General features: G+C 65.9%; 1 protein-coding gene across 4 annotated transcripts in view; it reads right to left on the bottom strand.

Moving 5' to 3' along the window:
- LOC119254937 (contactin-4) overlaps positions 1–24,751 on the bottom strand; it is a 470,837-nt gene extending 446,086 nt beyond the window's left edge. For 2 of the 4 annotated variants that reach the window (XM_054694281.1, XM_054694437.1), the window contains exon 1: positions 3,242–3,278. The gene's annotated coding sequence lies outside the window, so the exon portion shown is untranslated. Of the gene's footprint in view, positions 1–3,241; positions 3,279–23,916; positions 23,938–24,728 lie in introns of those variants that run through there. The other 2 variants (XM_054694293.1, XM_054694319.1) reach the window with 2 other exon arrangements.
- Between the last annotated feature and the right edge of the window lie 284 nt (positions 24,752–25,035).

Here is a 25,035-nt window from a genome sequence, read left to right as displayed (position 1 = left end):
TGCGCCAGGACGGCCCCTCGGGGCCACCGCACCTCAGCCCCAGGTGCCCACATTCAAGTGCAAAAGGGGGTTTTTCGTGGATTTTCCAGGGCAGGGGGTGATCGCCCCGCTTACGCGACAGGGTAGAAGGCTGAGGAAGAAAACACGATCAAAAGCCAAAAGCAACCACCAACACTTCAGCCGTGGTCAGGGCCTCACCCCGAATCCATTCTCAGGGAGGGGCCGCTGCTCAGATGCCCCACAGGCCGGGTGTGCACAGCGGGAACAGCCAGAGGCGCTCCTCCTGCCGCACAGCCCTGGGCAGCGAGACTCAGCGCCCGGGCACCGGGAGCCTCGCGGGGCTGGAGTCAGAGCAAGCGCCGGAGCCGCTGCGCGCAGGGGTCAGGGGTGCGAGGGTCTCACTGACCCTCCCTCACACGCCGGGTTCACTCGGGGGCGGGGTTCTCTGTGAAAAAGCCTAAAACTGAATGGAAACTATCTGAGGCTTTTTAAAAGATGCAAGATCAATGCCTCGTGTGCAAACAGCAGCAGCTCCAACTTAATTCCAGATGCAAATTTCCTGATCAATAGACCCGACGGGCCACAGAGAGCCGACTCCCCCGGCTTCTGAGCAAGGGGTGAGTGCAGTGGACCCAAGTCACTTATTTGACGTTGTCACTGCAGCAGGTGGTGTCCCCAGCAACAGGCCGCGGGGTTCCTCGTGCGATGAGCTGCCGCGCGATGCCTGACCAGCCTCCGCGGCCGCGCGACCATCTCCCCAGATCTCGGCGCGTCCAAGGCTCCTGTTCGCAGAGGAAGCCTCGGCGGCCCCTCACGCCCCTCCACGAGCGACTGGAGCTTATTTGGGAAACACGCACGTCTCTGGCACAGGGCTCCGGGCCCCTGGGGAGCTCCTGGTCACGGGAGCCTCTTCGGTTCTGCCAGGCAGCTCCGGTGGGCTCCTGAGGCCAGGGAGTCCCCAGAAAGGCTAAGCCCCGTCAGAAACATCACACTCAGCCGCACGCCCACCCTCCGGGTGGCGGGGTACGGTGCTCTCTGCGCCCGATGCTGCGGCTCACGCGCTCCTCGGCAAGCAGGGAAACCATCTCCCTAGGGAGCAGGCCGGGCCCTCGCTCAGGCACTCCCTGGCGGTCTAGTCCCTGGGAGCCGGCCAGGCACGCACGGCCCTGCCTTCCTCTGCAGCGCCCCCCTCCACTCCCCAACCCCACCCCTCTATCCCCCCCACTCCCCCACACCTGCCCGAGACCGCCACTGTCCACCCCCCAGAGCACCGGTGTCCCCTGCACCCGGCGCCTGCCCCCCAGCATCCTCACCCAAAGCTTCCACCCCTGTGCCCTGCCGGGGCCAGCGCCCCTCAGGCCACGGGGCGGGCTCAGGCCCTCGCGCACAGCAGGGGCTGGAAGTAGCGTGGGCATGAGGCACCAGACTCGAGGTGCACCCCCCCAGAGCTGAAGCGCCCTCGGGGTGCGGGGATGACCCTGATCAGGTGGCATAGGGCTCCTGGTGCCAGGCATCGGGCCAACCCCGCCAGAAGCTGCCATCGCAGCTGCCAGGTGCGTCTGCGTTGAAAACTCGTGATGCGGGGCCAGAAGAGCCGCTCCCCCTGCCTGAAGTCCCAGGACCAGCACCGGGCTGTGGCCAGCGGACCCCATTCGGGCTGCGGGCGGCGCGCCCTCCGGTGACCGTGGGCAGGAGGCCCTGCCTGGCTCACGATGCCCTTTTCAACAAAATGGTTTCCGACCAGAGACGGCCCTGCTCGCTGGCTCTTCCCCGTAACCCCGCGGGGGACAGGCCAACGCCACCCAAGGGGAGCGCCACCGAGCCAGGCTCTGGAGCTGTGCGGGTCGCGCCTCACCTCCCATGGCCGGGCTCTCCCGTTGGCTCGTTGGCTCCTCAGCCCGGGGCGCCTCCTCCACCAGGAGAGGCAGCTGCACTGCCCGCCAGGCCTCCCCGCGGCAGCCCTGCACACCCCGGCGCCCACCTCGTCCCAGCTGTGCTCAGGGCTCTGCGCCAGCCCCAGGCCCCCAGGCGCCCCTGGGCACTGTCCTTCCCTCGGCCGCAATCACAGCTCCCCGCACCCCACGGCCAGAACCTTCCCGCCCAGCCCCGTCTCCCGGGGCCGCCGGGCTTCCCACCTGGAGAATCCCGGGCAGTGCGGCCGCAGGTGGTGCCAGCCGGCCTGGGCAGGTCGCCGGGATCTGGGCAAGGGGAGTCCCCAGCCCTCAGGCTGCCAGGCCCGGACGACCTGCCCGCGGCCTCTGCCAAGCGCGCGCGGGGCCGGAGCCGCCCACCCGGACAATCTTCACTCTCCCGGGCTCCGGCCGGTCTCCGCCGCGCTCCCCTGGCCCTGCTCTCCGTGGCCCGGGGTCGGGGCGGCTCTCCACAAGCCAGGTCAGGGCGGCTCTCCACAGGCCGGGTCAGGGCGGCTCTCCACAGGCCGGGTCAGGGCAGCTCTCGGGGCCCGGGGGTCAGGGCGGCTCTCCACAGGCCGGGTCAGGGCGGCTCTCGGGGCCCGGGGGTCAGGGCGGCTCTCGGGGCCCGGGGGTCAGGGCGGCTCTCCACAGGCGGGGGTCAGGGCGGCTCTCGGGGCCGGGGGTCAGGGCGGCTCTCCACAAGCCGGGTCAGGGCGGCTCTCCACAGGCCGGGGGTCAGGGCGGCTCTCCACAGGCCGGGTCAGGGCGGCTCTCCACAGGCCGGGGGTCAGGGCGGCTCTCCACAGGCCGGGTCAGGGCGGCTCTCCACAGGCCGGGGGTCAGGGCGGCTCTCCACAGGCCGGGTCAGGGCGGCTCTCCACAGGCCGGGTCAGGGCGGCTCTCCACAGGCCGGGGGTCAGGGCGGCTCTCGGGGCCCGGGGGTCAGGGCGGCTCTCCACAGGCCGGGGGTCAGGGCGGCTCTCGGGGCCGGGGGTCAGGGCGGCTCTCCACAGGCCGGGTCAGGGCGGCTCTCCACAGGCCGGGGGTCAGGGCGGCTCTCGGGGCCGGGGTCAGGGCGGCTCTCCACAGGCCGGGTCAGGGCGGCTCTCCACAGGCCGGGTCAGGGCGGCTCTCTGTGGGCCTCACTGGTCAGGGCCGCTCGCCACAGGCCGCTCCAGGAGGCGGGGGCGGGGGCGGGGAATCTCTCCAAACTGGCCCGCGCAGACCCCGGGCCCCGCCGCCCACAGGCCCGCGGAGGACGGGCGGCGCGGGGTGGGGTGGGGGGGAGGGGCGGGAGGCCGCGGCTCCAGAACTTGGGGCGCACTCACCCTCGGCCGCCGTCTCCAGGACTCCAGGTGGCGGCACAGGCCGGGTCCAGCCCAGCCCGCGCAGTAGGCCACGGGGTCCCGCCCTGAGGCGGCGCGCGGCGTGACCCCGGCGTGACCCCGCCTGACCCCGCGTGACCGCAGCCCGGCCGAGCGGCTGGAACGGCGCACGCCAGCGTCTGGCGAGCAGCCGCCCGGAAGCGCGTTCCTGGCCCGGCACAGCCGCCGCCGCAGCTCCCGCGCCCAGGCCCCCGGGGACCGGACAGGCCTTTCCCGCAGCGCGCGTCCCGGCCGGCCTCGGGCTCGGGGGCGTCCAGGGCCGGCCTTGGGCCCGGGCGTGTCCAGGGCCGGGCGTGTCCAGGGCCGGCGTGTCCAGGGCCAGCCCCGGGCTGTGCGTGTCCAGGGCCGGGTGTGTCCAGGGCCGGCGTGTCCAGGGCCAGCCCCGGGCTGTGCGTGTCCAGGGCCGGGTGTGTCCAGGGCCGGGCGTGTCCAGGGCCGGCGTGTCCAGGGCCGGGTGTGTCCAGGGCCGGGCGTGTCCAGGGCCGGCGTGTCCAGGGCCAGCCCGGGCTGTGCGTGTCCAGGGCCGGGTGTGTCCAGGGCCGGGCGTGTCCAGGGCCGGCGTGTCCAGGGCCGGCGTGTCCAGGGCCGGCGTGTCCAGGGCCGGGTGTGTCCAGGGCCGGCGTGTCCAGGGCCAGCCCCGGGCTGTGCGTGTCCAGGGCCGGGTGTGTCCAGGGCCGGGTGTGTCCAGGGCCGGCGTGTCCAGGGCCAGCCCCGGGCTGTGCGTGTCCAGGGCCGGGTGTGTCCAGGGCCGGCGTGTCCAGGGCCAGCCCCGGGCTGTGCGTGTCCAGGGCCGGGCGTGTCCAGGGCCGGCGTGTCCAGGGCCGGGTGTGTCCAGGGCCGGCGTGTCCAGGGCCAGCCCGGGCTGTGCGTGTCCAGGGCCGGCGTGTCCAGGGCCGGGCGTGTCCAGAGCCGGCGTGTCCAGGGCCGGGCGTGTCCAGGGCCGGCCCGGGCCCGGGCGGCCGAGTGGCGGCGGCCACCGCGCCCCTCCCTCTCCGCCTGGGCGCCGCGTCTGCCGCACACCCCGCGAGGCTTTGCGGGCGCAGCCCCGCCACCCCAGCGCAGGCCGCTCCGGGGTCCGCCCTCGAACCGGAGCGACCTCCCCGCAGTCCTGGCCCGCGTCTCCCTGGGCCGGGGCGCCACGCCCCAGAGCTGGCCCGCACCGCGCCCAGCGCAAGCCCGGGGGTCCATCCTGCGGGTTTCGGAGGAGGCGGGGGGCGCCGGTCCCCAGGCGAAGGCGCGGCCAGAGGGGACCAGCGGCCGCAGGCCCCGGGGGCAGCACCAGGAGACCCGGATCCGGCGCTGGCCGCGAGGGGTCAGGGGCTCAGGGCAGGTGGAGGCCGACAGGAGCCGGGGAGGGGACTCTCCAGGGCAGGGATGCAGGAGGGCAGGCAGGGTGGACGCTGGGGTGGGCGAGACAGGCAGGGCTGCCGAGCAGAGCACAAGGGGGGGGGGCAGCGAGGGCCGTGGGGGCGCAGACAGGGACACCCGGCAGGCCACCCACGAGGGCCAGGAGGGCAGGGCTGGGCGGGACTCAGACGACCACACATGCAGGCCACGGGACACAGAGTTACCACAAGAGGTTCTGCTTTGACCTTTGTTTACTTGTTTGTACAGGTTTTTAATTTTAGCTCAAGATATAAAAACAGTTAAAATCACAGCACCAAAATAAGTGTGGACAGCAGGACGCACAAAGACGGGGGCGATTCCTCTGTGCCACCCACAGGAGGTCCCCGGACAGGAGCCCTCACGGAAAGGGGCGTTCCCAGAGTGTTCAGGAGCTGCCAGGAGGGACCACGCCCAGGCGTGAGGGACGAGTTAGCAGCCCAGGTATGGGGGGGCTAGTAACCCAGGCTTGTGGAACCCGGAGCCCACGTGTGCAGGACCAGGTAGCAGCCCAGGTGTGGGGGCTAGTTACCCAGGTGTGCAGACTGGTGAACACAGCCCTTGTTCCTGCCATCCTGAACCTGGACGACACACAAAGCACGTTAGGGTGAGGGAGCCAGGCACGGATCTTCTGGGTCAGAACCAGCACTTTTTTGCAAATGGGGTAAAATACAAAACACCAGGGAACAGGAGCTGTGGGGTGAGAGGACGATGGCAGCACACCTGGGGGAGCTCAAATGCTGTCCCAAATTAGCACCAATGTAAGGAAACAGACGAACGGTGAGGGAATGCCAACTGACGAGGGCTACCAATGTTTTGTGAAATATCAGTTTCATATATTTATTCCTATAGGTATATTTACATGGGGCCACAGCAAAATGTGTCTGAAATCTGTAGTACTCACCCCAAAAGCCTTGAACAACCCATAGACAGCGCTCAGCAGACCACGGGGGAAAATAAATCTTAGTTCTTACAATTCGAACAGCCCTGAGTGTAGCTTTTGCATGAGTTCTGAATTCACACACTAATCTTGTTTTCTCCAAATCATAGTAAGTGAAACCTGCAATGAATATGAACACATGGTAAAGTCTCTGACCCCAAGACACCCCTCAATGTAGCTGTTACCATTTGTTATTAAGGAAGTAAACGTCACACCTAAGGTGACCTGTTGTGACTCTGCACTTTCTTAAATCAGTCCATTATCAAAACGCTCAATAAGAGGATTCAAACTTTCAAACCCTTACATGAAGATTTCATGCGTTAGAAGATGGACAAGAATGTTTCTCGCGTGCTAACTCAGCGTCCTGGCTGCGTGTCCGGCCCACGCTGGCTGCACAGCCTCGGTGAGACTGCTTAAATGGAGCTTTTAAACGGGGAATGTCCGCGTGGCGAAGGGACAGAGCTGCTGTGACCGTCGGTGTGGAAGGCGCAGGAGGAGAAGCTGTGGGCCACACGTGAGCCGCTGGGCCAAGCTCCAGGAAGCACTGACCATCAGACCCCAGCAGCATTTCACGGGGATGCTTGGCACGACTCGTTTATGCAAAAAGCCAACTGTTGCTTCAGCCAGTTTCCTAACAAAGTGAGTGCAAAGCCCATAAATGGCAAAGCCGGTGTTGGAGGGCGTTTTTATTACAATTCCTGCCCCCCCCCCCCCACCACACCTGCCTTTGCTGAAGGAGGCGCCTCTGGAACCTGGAAAGGCTCTGCTCACCTCTCACGCTCCAGCGGTCCCAGTGCCCGGGCCTCCAGCCTGGCCCCGAGGATGGATGAGGGCAGTGGGTTGGGGCAGGCACTGTGGCCAGCCAGCCCAGGACCACGGTACCGCCCACCCTTTCCTGGGTCAGATGGCACCAGAGCGGGGGCTTCGTGGAAGAGCTCCACTCACTTCTGCCTCCGTGTCCTTGGGGGCCTGAAACCCGCGATCCTGCAAGAGCCCACCTCCACACCAGGGAGCACAGAGACACGGCATTCAGCCTCTGGCAGGGCCGGGGTCCCAGCAGGGACCTCCACCCACGTGGTAGCGGCTGCCCAGGTGTGGCCGCCACCTCTTCTGCCAGGGCTGCACCAGGGATGCCTGTGCTGCCTGGGCCACCCAGCCTGCCTCCCGTGCCTCAAAGAGAAAGCTCTTTCTGCCCCGGGACTGGGCAGCACCTGTAAGGCAATCAGCAAGGGCAGTGCTCCCCAAAGCCAATCTTCTCTCTACACAACCCCCGTAAACCTCCCAACATAAAGAGTTACGTAAAATAGCACACAAACAGAATCGCCTGCAGGCAGCGACGCTCACTTTGAATAAAACGCCTAGCCCAAGTCACCCCCCCCACCACCACGTTCGTTTATAAAGAGTTAAACAGCAGCAGATTCCAGAGAAGCGTCCTCCTGACCTGGAGCGGGGCCCGGGGTGGGGGGTGGGGGGTTGGAGAAGCCCCTGCTGGCCTGGCCAGGCCCCGTTGCTGACCGCAACGCTTGTTTCATTTAGGGCGAGACCTACATCACGGGCTTTTTATGGGCCAGGCCGACACAGCCTTAAGTGGAGCGGTATGAAATGTGCCGGGTAACATATGAAACTGACATTTCCTGTCCATTTTAGACACAGCTGGATGACCTTAGTCTGAAAGAGCCATTTTAAGTGAGAGCCGGAGTTTCATTTTCTGACAGATGGGTGCCAGGGCTGAGAATTTATCTAGGTTATATCTGAACTCCAGCATGATCTACACAATTATTTTGATTCACTGGCTTTAGACCCTGTGAAAATATTTTTGCTCTCCCAGGTTCTAATTTGTTATGTCACAGATGTCCTACTTAAGAACTTTCTTCTGCATTTTAGCAATTCCATGAAGCAGAGTGACGTGCAGCTAGTCCTCCAAGCGGACTGCCCACACATTTCTACCTTTACCCATTTCTTGCTTATGGGCAAAACCAGTCCCTACAATTTGTTAATCCCTGCAGCTCACTAATAAAAAAGCAAGCAGACAGTCAATTCTGATGGGGAGTCTGACCACGAGCCCACACGAAGGACTGCTGGGCTCACACATCTGCAACATTCTAGGACTTTCCTTCACATTCACCAAGGAAGCAACATGGACTTCTAATTTTCTAAGAATTGTACTCTCAGAAATTATCACATCACTTCTCAAATTTGATTCTTTAAAATATGAAAAATACCTTAAACAAAGTGTTCACAGAAACAGCCCGAGTGCTGCTCCCCAAGCCCAGGCACCTGCACGCAGGGAGGGCGGTGGATCCACTGGCACAAAGACCAGGCCCCGGCCCCAAGGCGCGCCACGGCACTGATGGCCACGGCACACTCTGTCTCCCTGCTCAGCTTCTCGTTCTCAGGTTCCTTTCAGCGGTTTTCTCAGCCCTCACAAAGAGAAAACACAACACAAACCCGTCCAGTCAGAGGCAACGTGGGGGCGCACAGAGCTGACTTCCGGGTCTGTGCGGGCTGCAGGCTCAGCGCCATCCAGGAGCCGGGTGACGGCGTGCCCCTCTGGCGGTAACTAGAGCTGACCTAGGTGAGCTGCAGGTGAACTTGGGTTAACGGGAGGTAACTGGAGGCCAACTCCGGACACCTTCAGGACGGGAGTCCCCAGGGACTGCGCCCTCATTCACAGCCTGGTCTCCTCGGGTGGGGGCGCCTGCCTGCTCCCTGCTCATAGCCCCCTGGCTTCTGAATGGAGGGATCCTGGCTGCCACCGCCCTGCCCACCCTCAGGGCAGCACCTGGACAGCTGAGCTCAGAGCCCTGCGTGGCCTGGAGCCTCTGCTGCAGCGAGCCTGGGAGGGCCCGGCCCGCCCACTCACAGGCGGTTCTCATTCCAGGTCCCAGAAGCAGCACCATTTCCCAAGACCTGCAGGAAAGGCCGGGAGGCAGCAGGCGGGGGACCAGACGGCTGGGACGCAGCGGCCCCCGCTGTGTCGGGGCCAGGACGAGCCGCCGCTGTCCCTCCTGCAAGTGGAGAAGGGAGCAAGGAAGGTGTCCTCGCTTCTCTGGGGGTCTTCGGATGTGCCCACCCCCTCAGCTGCAAAGGGCTGCCTGACCTCTCCCAGAGCGGGGCTCATGGAGAGAAGCAGCTTCGGAGAAGCACGCACCCCGCTTTCCCAGGAAAACCGCGACGGGACGACAGAGCTTTACATCTAATTCTGGAAAGTGACTTTTAATAAATCAATGATTGTTAAAGGACCTAGTGGGTGATGAATTCTAGGAGGAACGCAGCCCGACGCTGAATAATTCATGAGCTCGGCACACAAGTAATTCCCTAAAATTCCCTAACAACAGTTCAAGGCGGGTGCACATATATTTACTTTGTTACTTTACAATATAAATTTCTCATCCTCGGGGGCTTTCATTTGTCCATTTTAACTCTACAGAAAATCAGTAAATATTAAGACTAATGTAACTACATAAAATTTTCCTTGAAGTAAAAATCCATATACAGCTGAGAAAAACACAAAAATGGGGGACTTTTTAAAAAGCTACAGAGAGACTCTGAGTTATCCCCTCCCCAGAGCAGACCGACGCGGGATGTGTAATCTCTTCTTCATTACACTTCAAAAACATACCATTACCTCTCGTCTCCTGCGCCAGCAACTGTCGTCACCAGCTTGGAGATGCAAGGTGAGGGGAAGGGGCCACTTGAGAAACCACGACAGTAAGGGGGACACCAGCCCCTCCGCTCCCCGCTGCACAGTGCAGGGCGCCCGGCGCCCCCGTCTGTGTTCAGTACCAGGGGACTGATGCAGGCTGGGGGGAGGGCCGGCGGCGGCCCCTGAGGCAGGTCCTGGAGGCCCCCTGGGGGAAGCAGAGGGGGCTTCTCTCAGGCTACAAGGAAGAAGCAGGCTCCTGCTTCCAGCCTAGACCCACGGCCAAGAATGGTCCGAACTGGGACAGGAAGACGCGTGGCGGGGGGACCCCAGACCCGGGCTGCAGCGTTGCCATGCCTTCCCTGCGCCCGCTGGCTGCTCGCAACGCCGACAGCCACACGCCGTCCGTCTCCCCACGCTCGCTGGGGCCCGGAGGTTCCCGAATCTGTCGCGTGATAAGTCTTTGATCAAGGTCAGCACGGGCCACCACGGCCTGATATCGGGGTGCTGTGGAGCGCAGGTAGGCGCCACGGAGGACCCGGCCTGACTGAGCGCTTGGCCTGTCACCAGCAGGTGAAGCCAACCGCGAGGATGAAGCGGCGGGGGTTAAGAAGAAGCCACCGGCGAGCAGCCGGAGGAGGAAGGTCGCTCCAGCGCCGCCGCAGAGCGCGGCCCCCGTCTCCCCGTGGAGGGCCAGGCCCCACTCTGGCAAGGATTTCAGCGAAACAGCAAAAGCCGCCAACTTCAACGACGACGGGGGAGTGCAAATAAACATCTTTCAACAACATGACCTCAGGCTTCCCCTGCCCTGCCCGGAGGCCAGGGCTGAGGCCGGGGCCAGCAGGGCCAGCTCCAGGGAGGACACCGCCCGGCGCGGGCCGGCTTCAGCCTGCAGCAGCGGCGCCTGAATCGTTTAATTCAGTGCGTGACCTGCAGTCCCTGCAGCACCTTTCCAGCCCTGGCAGCGCTGCGCCAAGTGCTGAACTCGGCCCTGCTCAGCAGGAGCCTCAGCCTCCCAGAGGCCCGAGCCGGGCGCTAGCAGCGAGCTGGGCTGGGCACGTCTTTCCAGGAGGGAGGCTGATCCCGCGGTAATTGCTGGGGTCATGGAGAAAGCTTGGCAGGAGTCTAAAAAGCGAAGAGACTCGAATTATCTCGCATGTGATTTCTCTGATATTTTTGGAAGGCTCTTGATTTCCAGCAATCAGTTCCAAAGCGGAGCGAGGCCGCTGGCCGGCTTCAATCACCGTGGGCGCTCGCCCAGGAAGACGGGGCGCCCGGAGCTAAGGCAGCCTGCTCCCCTCACCCACACGCCAGTCACCCTCCTCCCCCAGCTAAATTTGATCAAATACGAGTCCTTTCCTCAAGGTTCCAAGGAAGGTGCCCACCAGCCGGTGAGGGCGCCCCCGGGAAGACACTGCAGGGCTGCTGCGGAGCGTGATCAGAGCCAGAGGAGAAGCCAAGTGCGCTGGCCTGGAGGAACCTGAGGGGGGCAACTGACCCCAGGGTCGCCCTGGCCTGGTGCTGCCCCAGCACCAGGGAGAGGGGACTTCCCCGAGGTCCTCGCATGAAGAGCCACCTCACAGACCCAAAGCTGGCAGGGGCAGGTGACCAGGTGAGTCGTGCCCACCGCGGGGATGCGGGACACTACCGTCACGTCCACATCCTAAAGGGCCCTGTTTTAACCAGGGGCCGGCTGACCTGAGGGGTGTCCCCGAGGGGCGAAAGTGGTGGGTGAGCCGCCTGGGACCAGCTCACCGGGGCTGGGCACCCACAGGCTGCTGGGGCCTGCCCTGAACAGGGAGGATCCTGGCCGGTCCCCCAGGCCAGCGTCCACGTGCCTCTGGCATCCCAGTCTTTATGGGGTTGCGAGAAGCTTCCCTGCTCTCCTGGTGCTCACTGGCCCACATCTTAAACTCTGCTAATCTGTGTAAATATCGAAAAACTCACAGATGGGGGTGAGTGAGGCATGTGCGCGCGTGAGGTGTGAGGCGCTCCCAAACTGTGCAGCTACGCACGCAGATGGCAATTCGGTAAAACCGGGAAGAAAAGAAAAACACTTTAAGGCCCACCAAGGCCTAATCCAGAAACCGAATGGCCACATGCCGTGCACGGCGCAGAGACGGAGGGCAGGCGACGCCAGGCCAGGTGCTGGGACGCCGGCAGTACAGGCGTGTGAAGTGGGGCAGGACGAGAGCCGTAAACCTGGGCCCCTGACACGCATCTCTTAGCCCCAAAACATAAGGTAAATTTCTAAGGAAACCTCCACCAATAAATCATCCTGTGTCAGCCTCTAATTACAGCCAGGGTGCGGCAGCCTCGGAGCAGCTCGAGAGGTGTCAGCTCAGAAACACGGGGGTGCAGGGAGCAGGCACTACGGACTCAGGAGCAAAAGACCTCAGCGCCCATGCCCCCCAGAGCGCCCATCCCCCCTAGAATGCCCATCCCCCCAGAACACCCATCCCCCGCCAAGAACACCCAGCCCGAAAAGCAGGAGCAGAGCTGGGCCAGCCAAGGAAGAGCCCTTGGGCAAGCCCTTGTGCCGTCCAGAGGACCGGCACAACCTGTCCCTGCGTGCGGTGAGGGCAGGGCAGCGCGGGCAGCTGGAGACCCCTGCGGGGCACACTCAGCAGGCAGGAGCAGGTGTGCACACGGCCGTGCGGGGCGAGGCGAGAACCCACGCCAGAGGCACAGCCACCACGGTCATCAGGTTTTTTACCAAGAGGCCCTCGGCCAGCAGGAGGCCACTGGAGCTTCAGTTTGCACAGGTGCAAAGCGCGACACAGCTGTGAAAACTGAAGCTCATGGCCGCCTCGGGGTGCCGTAAACCCCAGACCTGGGAGGCAGCCCCGCGGCTGGGAGTGTCCAGTCCCGGCTGCAGCCCTGCCGAGCGCAGGCTCCAGAGCCCGAGCTGACCGCCCCACACCACCCCCGCCTGGCTTCTTCCCGCCGCTGCGTGGCTCACGGCCTGCCGGGATGTGTGGGCAGGTCTGGGCCATCCCTACCTACTAGGCCTCGCGGCGGACCTGGGGTGTGGGGACCGGGTGCTGAGGGCGCGGCCAGCAACACGGGCCTGGGTGAGGATGCCGGGCGGAGCCTCGCCCTGCACACCTGTCCCGCGCGGCCACGGTGCAGCGACACGTGCCGACAGGGGCCGCGGGTCCGTTCCAGGCTGAAGGCTGAAGACGCTGTTTGGAGAAGGGGTTGTGAGTTGCTCCGGCAGGGGGTCTGGAAAGCGCCAGGAAGTCGGAAGAGCAGCACGCAGGACTGTTCTACTGAAAACTCTGATTCCTTCCCAGGAGCTGCTCCGCGAGACCCACCCGCGCCTCGCAGACACGTCTCGGCAGCCAGGCCTGCCCGGAGGGACTGGGGAGCGTGAGCGGGGCCCGTGCAGGCAGCGGACGCTGGCTGGCACCACCCAGAGGCCAGCTCTGCCCTGACCGGACAGGGGTGGCGCACACCCGGGCCCATGCCGGAGGGTCCTCAGCAGGACGGTGCCTCGGGAGGGGCGCGAGCGAGGGAGGGGCCGGGTCCCCACCAGGCGGTGTCTGATGCTCTCCGCGCACGCTTCGACGGGTAACCTTTACGGGAGATGATTTAAAAATACAAAGGGTGACACAGGCAGACCGAAATGGAAAGTTCAGAGATTATCCAGGGAAATTAAACAGCATTATCCGCAGCCCATGCCATTCAGGGCCCGGGCCCGCCTCGCCGCCAGTCCCGGGAGGGCTGCTTCTAAGCCACGCAGGGAACGACCTGGACGCTCCTGTGCGGACAGAGCGTGTCCACGTGAGTCCTCCAGGCCGCAGGACAGAAACTGTGCAAGTCTCTCTGCTCACGTTGGCTTCAGCTCCTCAGCGAGGCCGGCACAGCACCCCGCCGCCGGGGAGGCGCTTTACTCTGGGGGAACGTACAGCCCTGACCCAAGGGAAGACGGCCGGGCCGCAGCCTCCCGAAGACACCCCCGCATCCGCATCGCGGCCACCCTCAACGCCACACAACGCTTCGCGCGTGGCTTACGTAACGTGGGGGTGCGTGTGCAGAACTCAGGCAAGCGTGAGATGAAGCTTCCTGATCGGGCAGGAGTTCGTTCCCCTTCAAGAGCAGGCCAGGGCCTGCAGCGGCCACCCTGAGCACATCCGCACGGGCGACGGCGGGCAGCACTGAGTCCCGGAGAGATGGGCCCCGCGGCAGCGAGGACGGCCAGGGCCTGTGGCCACCAGCCCCTCAGCCCCACCACTTCTTCACCTCACGTCCAGCCCGGAAGCCCGGGAAGCGGCCTGTGGAAGGAGGCCTCTGACCACTTGCTCCCGCGCCCTCGGGAGGCTGGGCTGCAGAAGGCCCCCGGGACACGTCCCCACTAGGACGGTTCAACCCCACAGCCCTGAGCAGGGTGAGGCTTTCCCGCCAGGACACACGCGGATCCTGAGTGTTCAAGGCAAAGTGTCCGGTGAGTATCTACAGCTGCCCCCAGGGATGTGGGCACACACATCACCTCCCCTTCCCCAGGACGGAGGGCGACCCCCATTCCCTGCCCAGGCGCTGGGTGGGAGGGAGCCGGGAGACACGGCGGGGCCCGGACGCCCGGCCCGGTGAGCCTCCAGCACCGCAGCGAGAAACGCGGTGGTGACAAAGAAAGTGTCTCGTGCTCAGTCGACATCTCCTGCTCGGAGCTCACAGCCGCATCCCACGGTATAAAACCTCGTGAGATGCTTTTTTTTCCATTATGTGCATAATAACTGTGGTTGTTTGCTCATTTTCTTCATTTTCTAATTTAGGCCCCAAATTATTTATTAATCCCTGTGCATACTGGATTTAAATATGAAATACATTAAACAAGTATAAATATTTTATAGAAATAAAACGCAAACGTACCTGCGCACAGGCTAGTGCCACCCACGTGACCCACACGACCGAGGCAGAAACTCCCGCGGGCCTTGTGCACGTGAGCTCAGACGCGCCCCCACGCGCACCGTCCACCTTCAGCCAGGCTCCGTGTGGCGGGAGGGCCTTACAGTCTGACCACGGAGCCACTGGCCCCGTAACCCTCGGCGCCAGGCCTTCTGGGCTGAGAGGACCATGTACTTCCTCCTCCTCGCAAGACCCCAGCTCTGGGAAGCCGAGCGTGTCTGGGCTGCTGCTGCGCCCAACCCCACCAGCATGGGTGACGTCCCGTTCTGTCCTGTCTCTGAGCAGGGTCATGCAGACACGGTGAGCTGCCGCCCTGGGCCTGCGGCAGCCACAGGCTGCTCCTCCCTCCAAGCGGGCCCTGCGGCACGCACACGCGTGGACCCTGCTCGAGCGTGCCCTCAGGCTGCCCTCCCCCAGGAGCTGTGCCAACCGACCGTCGCTGGGCAGCCCAGGGGAACTCACAGGCTCACCTGTCTGCAGACCTACGTGTGCACGTGTGCTCTGGCTCCCGTGCAGCGGTCTGTGCTAGCACCGCCTTCCCGGGACTCACACGGGCTGGCCGAGCAGCTAACCGGGAAGGCGGCGGATGCTGGGCCTCAGACGTCAGACCTGTGACGGGGGCAGCAAGGCTTGAGGGGAGCATGGTGGGGACAGGCTCTGGGAAACAGCAAAGCTTCCCACGGTGGCTTCTGTTCACCGACGTCCGCCATCTTCCTGGGTGTCTGACACGGTCTGCGTGTGACTGGGCGTGCGGCATGAGCACGGAGACACAGGGATTCACTTCTGTCTCCCTGGCCGGCTCCAGCCACGTTCCCGCAGTCTCCCCAGCTGCTCTCGCCCTGCAGCTGGTCCTTGATACATACTTACACGTGTTGCGTGTGAGGCGCGGCAGCAGAGAAGCATTCGGTCGGCCAGTTGGAAACGGGCTAAGTTGACGCCCATTGTCTCTCACGTGAGCACAAACCACCCGAGAAATGCAGACCCTGATCGGCAGGGCTGGGGCAGGATCCCCAGGGAACGCCGGCCGATGGCCCAGGCCTTGGGCAGACTCCCCATGGACGGCACTGTGGCCTGACCGCACGGGTGCCCAGCCGCGTCCACGAGCCTGGATGATCTCAACCCAGGAGAAGCAGCCATGAAGCAGGCGCCCGAGGTCAGCTTAAGCTCAAACAAGCTCTCCTGGAGGAGCAGCTCTGTATCGCAACAGGCCAGGAAGCAAGTGCCTCCACCGCCCTCAGTTCGGTGCCCAGCTCCCCGCAACTGAAGGGCTAAGGATGCAGGACCGAGGGCACTCCGGGGCCCCTGAGCAGAGACTCACGGCAGGGGTGGGGGCGGGGGGCGGGCGCCGTGCATCAGGGAACAAGCTCGAGGCCGCAGTCCTGGGCACGAGGGACTAGATGGCTGTGGTCGGGCTGTGTCCCCGACGGGCTGGCCTGGCTTCCAGGACCCAAGGAAATGGACGAAGGCCTGTCGCCGCATTAAGATGCAGACTCTGGTGCTGCAGACAGCAGGGGAGCTACCTCCTCGGAAACGCCAATCACTTCCCAGGCTGCATGTCAGACACACACACAGACACATAAAGGGACTGCGACATCCACGCAGTGAGGCTGAACCTTCTAGAAGCAAAACAATATGTAAGAATTGTTTAAATTCCGTAAACCTCACCGTGAAGCAGATATAAGGAAGATGCAGACAAACATTTGACAAACTTTTTAGCAATGTTTCCTTCTTTAAAGGTCACACAAACAGACAGGAAGTAAATAACATTAACTTGTTTCTCTTCAAATATGTAAAATCCCTTCCCTGCTGGCATGTTAATGGGGCCTGGCTGCTGGGCTGGCTGGGTCTTGAGATTCCAAGCACCCGAAGGGCCCGCCTTCTCCAGAGTCAACAGAAATTGATTTCCAGTTCTGCCAGGATTACAAATAAAAAAAAATTCTATAACTGTTTAAAAATTTCCATCTCAATCGACCCAGAGCTCCTCAAAAAATTTCTAGATTTCCAGCGGGTGACGTGCGGCCTGAGCGTGGCAGCGCCGGGGTGGCGGTGGGAATACAGATGAGCGCCCCACCCCGAGCTCTTCTTCTTAAGGCCCGAGGCTCCGCCGCAGCAGCACCACTTCTCCAGAACGGAAACTCGGGGAGCGCCGGTCACACCTCGGGTGCCACGCAGCCTCGGGAAGGGGCGCCGACCATGAGACGGGGCGCTGGGGTCTCGCCCTCTGTCTCCCTCCCCAGACCGTGGTCTCCCGAGGGCAAAGATGCAGAAACAAATATAAACCATGTTACTGGGTGCTGCAGAAGAAGGGTATTTCAAGTTTATAAATTTTAACTTTCACAGAGCTCAGCAGCAAACCAGTGTCTCGGCGCAGAGTGAGCGCGTGATGCCGAGCAGCAGCGCTGGGGCCGACCTCCTGCCGCGCCCGGGAGGGCCTGCATGCACGTGATCGGCTCGTGTTAGTCTCCCCGACCCGCAGGAACTATGCCTCCTACCCAGGTGAGACAGGTGAGGCACAGAGGTCGGATATCCAGGTCTGACCTTACATGCACTTCTGTCAGAGGCAGAACGGGCCCCGCCCCGTGAATCAACAAGGCTGCACTGACATCACACAAAGCACCGTCTCACCTACAGACGAAACCCCAGCGACACATGACATACCCTGCCCTGCAGCTCTGTGACCGTCACGGCAGCCTCGTGGCTCCGGGTCTGCAGAGGCAGGGAAGCTGGCGGGCCCGCACCCCGGCACAGCACCTGTTCTGTCTCGCCACTGGGGAGAGAGTTTTAAAGCCCGTGTGGCTTTGAAAACTTGACAGTCAGGTTTGAAACTGGCCAATGCCGTTTGGGATCTGAGACTTGCTAGGTTTTGAAAACAGACCAATTGGTTTGCAGGGCTCCAGACGCTCACTCACAGAGACCGTGCCGTGGCTATGTCCGCTTCGAATCACTGCCTGACTGGTGATGCCTGGTCCTCCCTGGCACTGCACGCCTGGCTGGGGTCTCCAGAAGAGCTGTCTGCCACGGCCTGTGCCCAGCATCTCTAAAGAGCTGTCACACTGTGCCTGCTCCTCCACCTTGCCACATGCTGCCCTGCACCGTTGGCCCGGGTCTGGCCACCTCTAAAAGCCGTCCAATGCTTCTGACCCTCCAGCCCCGGGGCCCGTCTGTCACTCTGGCCCTAGCCCTTCCAGCCGGGGACTGCGACTCCTGGCTGCTGTGGGCTCAGCTGCACTACCCGGGTCATGCCAGCTTCTCCGTGAGTTGGGGCCTGGTCCACCAATCATCCGTGGGCCACCAGCTCCGGCCCTCACTGAAGGGACAACACAAGCCGTCTTTGGTCTGGACTTCTTACTGGACACTGGGCCCTCTCTGGTGAAGGACCGCCAGGCGCGTGTGGCTTAGGGATGCTTTCCTTGTCTCAGTCACCTCTTCTGTCGATGGGCCCTGCTGTCCTGTTGCTGTGCCTAAGCCTGAGGCGTGTCCTGCAGCGTAAGCTCAGGGGTGAGGACCCTCAAACTGTGACATCCCTCAGGCTTGCCTGGTTCCAGTGTTACATTCCTCTTCCCGGGAGCTAACCTGAATATAGCAATTTAAGGAGCTACATATTAAGAAAATTACTAAAATTTGCAAAAAAAAAAAATCATTGGTTCAGAAGAACACAAGCCCACCCTGAGTTACACTCTTCTCTGGGGGTGCTCAGCTCAGCCCCAGCGCTTAACACACGCCCCATGCCGCGGACGGCTGCAACAAGAAGCCACATCCAGTTTACGGAACTCTGTGGCCCCAGCACCCCAAGGTGCGCACGGCTGCTCACGTCACCCCCAGGCCGAGAGGCCCCGGAGCTCTTGCACCCTCCAGCTCTGACAGTGGGGCCTAAAGAAACCCCGGCCTTTTAAGCTAGCCCAGCAGCTGGCGAGGAAGACCCTGACATGTGCAGAGCCAGATCAGGAGCCTCTTCAGGCAGCCGACCTGATGCCAGGGGCAGAGACATGAATGAGGCCCTGATGCCCCGCAGTGCCACGCAGGCGTCCCCAGGACTCTACCTCCCCCAGCACAGCGCTTCCCTCCTCCAGCGCAGGCCACGGTTATGCCACCGGGACCTGAGTCTGGGGGGGGGGTGAAGCGTGAGACCAGCAGGGGCACATCCTTCCCACAGCAGCCCCGCAGTACCCCGCTCAGGGCCAGCAGGACCCTGGCCCTCGGCTCAACGAGCTCACGGGCTGACTTTCCAGGTCACCGAGGGAAGGAGCAGCAGGTAGAAATGGCCGTTCCCCAAAGTTAGGATTCGAGTGTGACCTCCTGGAGGGGAGTAGACAAAAGGGGTGACTCAGCAGAGGCACCAACGTTTCAGCTACACCTGACAGGGCCATGACACAGGCCCGCAGCACAGCCCGTGTCGGGAGTAAGCGAGCAGCTGGATCGACGGCATCGGCGTAAAGGATGGCAGGTGTGGGCTGGTGCCTCAGGGCTCACCAGGAGCTGGCGTCTGCTGGCCTCACGCTCCACCGCCACCAGCTTCACCCTCCGGTAAGGCCGGCACCACCAACATCACCGACAGGTGATAAAAACGGCCTTGGAAGGAGCGAGAACGCCCAAGACCACGCAGCTGGTAGGCGGCCAAGCACGCCCAGGCCCGCCCGTCAAGCCCCACGGGCTCATCTCAAGCCACGGGCTGAGCCGGGGTCCCGCAAGCTGCCCGCTGGAAGGGGCAGGCCCCCTTCACAGGGAAGCCCCTCTGGAATCAGGGGAGCCAGCAAGCTCTGTCCACAGGCACCTAGTTCCCCGGCTCCTGGGCCCGTGCCGCGACTGCGCCTGGGAGTCAGAAATGTGACTCGGGAAGGTTCTCTCTCATGTCTCTCACCTCATTAAACACAGCCGGAGCTGCGCTGGGCTCCCGATGAATTCGCGCATCGCTACGGGTCTGGAATCAATGGTAGCTAATAGCTAGTCAAACGAGTCACGGAGACAAAGGACACTCACGTCTGGGTCCGCGCGCGGAGGAGCTGGCGTCGTGCGGGCGAACACAGACCGTGGCTGGCGGCCGTGGCAGGACTGGGCCCGCCGGGAGCGCAGGGGCCGCGTCAGGCCGTCTGCGAGTCTGACCTTCCTCTCCCGCACATGGGCCCCGCGAGCACACCGCGGCGGCCGTCCTCGCCAGACATCTCCGTGAGGAGCCTGACCGGCACCTGGATGGGGAATGCCAGGGTTGCCAGGGTTGGCGTCAGAACAAGGACACGGCGGGGGGCAGAGCACACAGTCCAGGCCCTGGAGCTGGAGTGGGGAGACTCAGCGGCACAGGACGGGGGCGGCTTCTGCGTGTGCCTTCCTGGGGGCGTCCCGGCCTCATCTCCTCCAGAGCCAACTCCCTCCCCGAACGTGCTGCCTCCGCGCGGCCACCCTGAGAACCACGCGCCGAAGAAGGGTCTGCGCTGACGGCCGCCCACGGAGGGGGCAGCGCTTGTCCGCCGGCCACGCCCGGTGGTGCCGCCTCTCAGCCAGGGAAACGGGCTGAGTGTGACGAGGACGGGACTGCACGCTCGCCCGCAGCCGTGACCACCACCGGCCCCAGCCGGCTCGCAGTGGCCCCCCTTCTGCCGCTCCGGGGCTTCGGCGCCCGCTGTGTTTAAAGCAAGAGACGCCCCCACAGGAAGCCATGGCAGGTGAGAAACCGCATGCTGGAGGCTTCCAGGCGCTCAGGGCGGCGGCGGCCCTGACACGCACGCAGCCCCCCCCCCAGCCGGCCCCGTCACAGACGCCGCTAATGAGCAACGTGGTCTGGGCGTGTCCCGTCACGATCTGAACAGCCCGGGATGGCGCCTTGGCCCAGCCCCGGGGTTCACGGCACGTCCCCGCTTTCCCAGGCGGGGCAGGGTGGGTGGCGCCCGGCGAGGGAGGGGCGCGTCCCTGACCCGCCACCCTGGACCCTGCGCTGCCAGGCCGGCGCCGGCCACCGAGACCGGAGCTGAGTCCCAGCGTGGGCAGCGCAGGGTGGAGACCAGCGAGGGCCCAAGTTACAAGGACGGGAGGGAGGCGCGCGGGAGCAGACGTCCACTCGAGGACGCGGCGTGTCTGTGCGGCTGGGTCCGCGCGCCCGGTCTGGCTTCCGAGACCCGGCAGACGGTGGGCGAGGGTCTGGGCGGCTCTCGCTGAACGCCTGGAGCCCAGCCTGGGGTCAGCTAGCACTGGAGCCCTCCGGCGGGGTCGCGTCAGCACAAGGAGCGCACCCCGAGAGCCGGGACTGAGTGCAGGCGCCGCTGAGTCCACCCGCAGGGCCTTCCGGGGCAGGCGAGGCGCAGATGGTGAGACCGCGGGGCCCAGGGCTGGGCGGGGCAGCGGGGCACAGAGGACGTTCTGGGCATGGAGAGGGGCTTCCTGACATGACGCTGAGGACACCAGCCCTGGCCAGCTGCCCAGCCCCAGGACGCCTGACGCCGGGAGGGACCCCGAGGCAGGCGGGTGACAGGGACGACAGTGGTGAGCACGGTCACCCCACAAAGAAATCAGCCCCGGGGTTTGGTGACAGGAAGGCTGAGCAGGCCTGGGGCGGGGACTGTGGGACTCTGCACCTCTGGGCTTTGTGGTGAACCTCAAGCTGCTTCAAAAATAAAGCCTTAAGCAAAGTAAGTGGGGCAGGACAGAGTCCCACGTTACGTGCAAGGGCAGGGCCTTCTGAGGCAGCCAAGGGGCCCGCGCACGCCTCTCGCACGCTGAGGGGCAGGGGCAGCCCACCGTCCTCACGGGACCCTGACCTGACCGCATGCAGCCCCAGCCCGTCCCCTCCTCCGTCCTCCGGGGCCGCCGCTTCTCCGCTTCCCCCCAACCAACAGCCACAGGGCCGCATGGTGACCCGGACACGCGGCGGAGCAGGCAGGGCCCAGAGACCCCGCCAGGGCGCCCTCCCGAGCCCGCGAGCCGTCTGCCGGGGCCGCGCGAGGAGGTGAGAGGACACGGCCGCCATGCCCCAGGGCCCGCGGGCGGCCACTTCCTCGGGCAGCAGCAGGAGCAGCGAACGCCCCGCAGGGGCCAGGCACCCAGTTACCACATCCCTGAGAGCCGGGCTCCACCGGGCCGCGTGGGGGGGCGGCTCCCCAGGGACTGAGACGCGACAAGCTGGCGTGACCACGACCCCCACCCAACCCACGACGTCCTCAGAGGAGGCCTGACACCCCGGGCGGGCGTGCACATGCACATGCACAGACACGATCACACCCCCACGGGGCGGGCGCGAGGACGTGGGGGACGCTGGGGGTTAGGAAGAGGATGAGAAGGGGGGCCCAAGGCACGGGCTTCGGGACCTCAGGGGAAAGGGACAGGCGCCTCGGGAGACGCGCCATTCGAGCATCACAGAGACGGCGCCAGAGACACGCCGGCGAGAGCATGTCACCCCACAATGGTGTCTCAGGGTGCGCTCCCACAGCCTCCCACCTGCCGGCAGGCCCTGGGATGGGCGCCCGCAGCGGCCACACGGAGGGAAGGCGTCCAGCAGACGCCTGCAGCGAGGGGCTAGACGGGAGAGAAGGGGCGGCCCCACGCCCCGGGACCTGGGCTCAGCAAGGTACAAAACCCCTGCGAAGCTGAGCAAACAGGAGAGCGCTGTCTCGGGGGCCCGGGGTGCTGAAGGAGAGGGACGCCTGCGCGGGGGCTCGCCGGGGCGTCTGAGCTGCGGGCCTGGCAGAGGGCGGGCACCGGGAAGCTGAGGACAGGGGCTGCCACTCGGCTGAGGCCGGCAGCTGCTCCTCCAGCTCGGCGGGGGGTGTCGCTGCAAGGCCTGCCGGGCCGCCCACGCGTGCGTCTGGTTTCCCCCGAGGGTCTCAGGTCCTCCGCCAGCCTCTTCAGTAAAGCAAAATAGACGCCGCTGCCCCCGGCGGCCGCAGTTAGGGACAGACGCCGGGAAAGACGGAACGTGCACAGACGAGGGAGGAGAACGCCAGCCGAGCCGGCAGCTTCCAGCCCCAGCGCTGCCCCTCACTGGCCACCGCCAGCACTGACGCCGCGCGCAGCCTGCCCGGGCTCCGGAGCAGGGAGCCGAGCCAGCCTCTCCGGAGTCCTGGCCACCGGAGCCGGCCGCGCGAGGAGTCCGGGCTGAGAGGAGCGGGGAGGCCCCGAGGGGACTTCGCCCCAGTGACGGGAAGTCAGAGCACGCGGACCCCCCCACCTGGCTTCTCCCTCCTTGACACAGACCCTGCTCCGCAGCCTCCGCCCCCAAGCACCAGGGCAAGTGGCCGAGACGCAGGCCGCAGCGAGGGCCGCGGTGCACACGGGGCTCCCCGGCCTGGGCAGCCAGTGTCGCCCCTCCCGTGGCTCCTCACGCCCGCGCGGCCGCACAGGGCACTGTCATGAGCGGGAAGGCCCCCGCCTGGGCTCTGCCACAGGGTCCCCCGCAGGAGCCCCGGCCACAGGCAGCGCCACACCTTTGCCAGCGTGTCCCACCGCCCCGCAGGAGGGAGCCCCGGCTCCCAGCTCGGCCCACGACTGTGGCGCATCAACCCGACATGCGGGGCCCGGGACGCACCCCTCCCGGTTCCTTTGCGCCCGGGGCTGCTCCCTTGTGCCGCCGACTGTACTCAAGTCACAGCCGCGCTTCTCCCCTGTTGCTCAGCAGGAGGACGGGACAAGGCCCGGGGTCCCGCCGTCCACCTGCGAGTCCAGGAGGAAGCGTGGGCCCTGCAGGCCCTCCGTGGCCGGCGCAGGGGTGGGGCGTCTGCCTGTACCCTGCAGCCCAACACCAGAGACGGGCGGCGGCTGGCAAGGCGGGTGCGCCCCTCGCTGTACCAGGCGCCCCGACACGCGAGGGAGGGCGGGCTCTCCTCGGGGCTGCCGCTGGGTTTCTGCCAGTGTGAGCTGCGGGCGAGGCCTCCCCAGACCACAGAGGCGCAGGATCCACAAGGGAATTTTAAGGACGTGTGGTCCAGTTTCTCCAGAGAGCGCAGAACCCAACGCCAAGCCAAGCCAAGAACAAAGCAGGACGCCCGGGAGGCCCAGGTGCGGCCCTGCCGCCAGGGCCAGGCGCCAGCCGCAGACCACAGCGCCGGCCGCCCAGCCCAGCCCAGCCCCAGCCGCCCGGGCCCAGGCGGGCTCCCAGGGGTGGCGTCTGGAGAGACCCACAGGAGGCCGCGCACGCCTGGCTTTGAATCCACCAGAAAAGACGCCCAACAAGTTAAAACCATCATCAGACAAACTTGGCAGGGAAGTCGGGGCTGCGAAGGGGAGTTTTCAGCCGCAGCTTAATCAGGCGGTGCCGTCCTTGCCCCAGACCCGAGCTGAGGCGCAGCGCCTTCTGTGGACGGAGCCGGGCTGGGCGCCCAGCGGGCCGGGGACCCCCCCCTCTGGGCAGGAGGCGCGCCAGGTCCCCGTGGGGGTGCGGGGGCGCATGCAGGGCTGAGCCCTCCCTCGTCGCCCAGAGAAGGCCGGGGGCGGGGTCTCAGCCGCCGGAGTGTCCCCCAGGGGCGCACGGGCCCCCAGCCCTCACCGCGTCCTCAGGCGCGGGTCCCCCTCACAGCCGTCCCCGACCTGAAAGGTCCTGTGTTCCGAGCTGGCGCCACCGCGGGGTCCACTCTGCGCACAATGACCTTTGTCGCTGCGACCCCCCAACACAGCGGCAGCCTTTCAGGGGAGACCCAGGCCAGGTCCGGGCTCGGACACCCGGCGCGGCGCGCGGGGCCCGGGATCCGCGTCCGCCCGCAGGCGCCTCGCGCAACAGCGAGCAGGAAGTTGGGGTGCCGCGGGGGGTCCGGCAAACGCGCTCACCCGCCGGCGGGGCAGGGGACGGGGGCCGGGGGGGCTGCCGGGGGGCCCCCGCCGGCTCCCGCGGTGAAGCGCCCCAGCCCCACGCAGGAGCCCCGTCCTGCGAGCGTGTCCCCGCGAGGCGGCGCCCGACCCGGCCAAGTTCGCCGCCTCCCCAGGCCCCCCAGCAGAGCCCCCCGCGCCCCGAGCCCGCCCCCCCCCCCCGCGAGCCTCGGCCCGGCCCCCGCGGCCAGTGTGGAGCCGCCCCCGCCCGCGGCCAGCCCCCCGCAGCCGGCGCCTCCAGACGCGGGGTCCCCGCCGCGCCCCGAGAGGCCAGACGGGGGGCGCGGGCGAGCCTGGGGGGCGGCGTCTGGGTCGGGGCGGGAGGCGCCGCGGCCGCTGCCCCCCGGGAGCGCAGACGCCCCGAAGTTGCCGCGAGGAGCCGAGCAGCGCGGCGGGGCCGGGACGGGCTGCGCGCGGGGAGCCCCGCCGGGCAGGGTCGCCGCGGTCCCCGGTCCCCGCGAGGCGCCCGGTCGGCGTCGGTGCCCGCCGGTCGCCTCCGCCCGCGCCCCGCGCGCTGCCCCCGCGCCCCGCGCACGGCCCGGCGGGGAGTCGGGGCGCGGGGCCGGGGCGGCGCGGGGGTCCCGGCTCGCGGCCGCCTCGCCACGCAGCAAACTTATGTTGGGGTCCAAGGCCGGGCGGCCGCGCGGGGACCGCGCCGGGGTCGGGGTCGGGGCCGGGCCCTGCCCCCCGCGCCGCCGCCGCCCGCGCCCGAGCGCCCCGGGCGGCCCGAGCCGGGACCCGGGCCGGGCGGCCCCGCCGCGCGCCCCACTCACCTGGACACCCGCGCGCGGGCCCGGAGCCCCGAGCGGCGCGGCCGGCGAGAGCCCAGCGGGCAGCGGCGGCGCCGACTTGCGACCAATCCCGGGGTGGCGCCGAGCCGGTGCCGCGCTCCCTCCCTGCCGGCCGGCGGCCGCTCCGAAAACCCGGCGCCGCGGAGAGCGGGCTGCGGCGCCTCAGCCTGGGGGAGGCGGGGGCGCGGGGGGCGCGCCGGGAGGGGCGCGGGGAGGAGCGCGCGGAGGGGCGCGGGGAGGAGCGCGGGGAGGAGCGCGGGGGGAGCGCGGGGACGGGGCGCGCGGCGAG

Source organism: Talpa occidentalis, unplaced genomic scaffold (assembly GCF_014898055.3).
Source record: "Talpa occidentalis isolate TD23 unplaced genomic scaffold, MPIMG_talOcc4v2.1 talOcc4.10, whole genome shotgun sequence".
NCBI classification, from domain to species: domain Eukaryota; kingdom Metazoa; phylum Chordata; class Mammalia; order Eulipotyphla; family Talpidae; genus Talpa; species Talpa occidentalis.
This window is presented reverse-complemented; position numbering and strand designations above follow the sequence as displayed.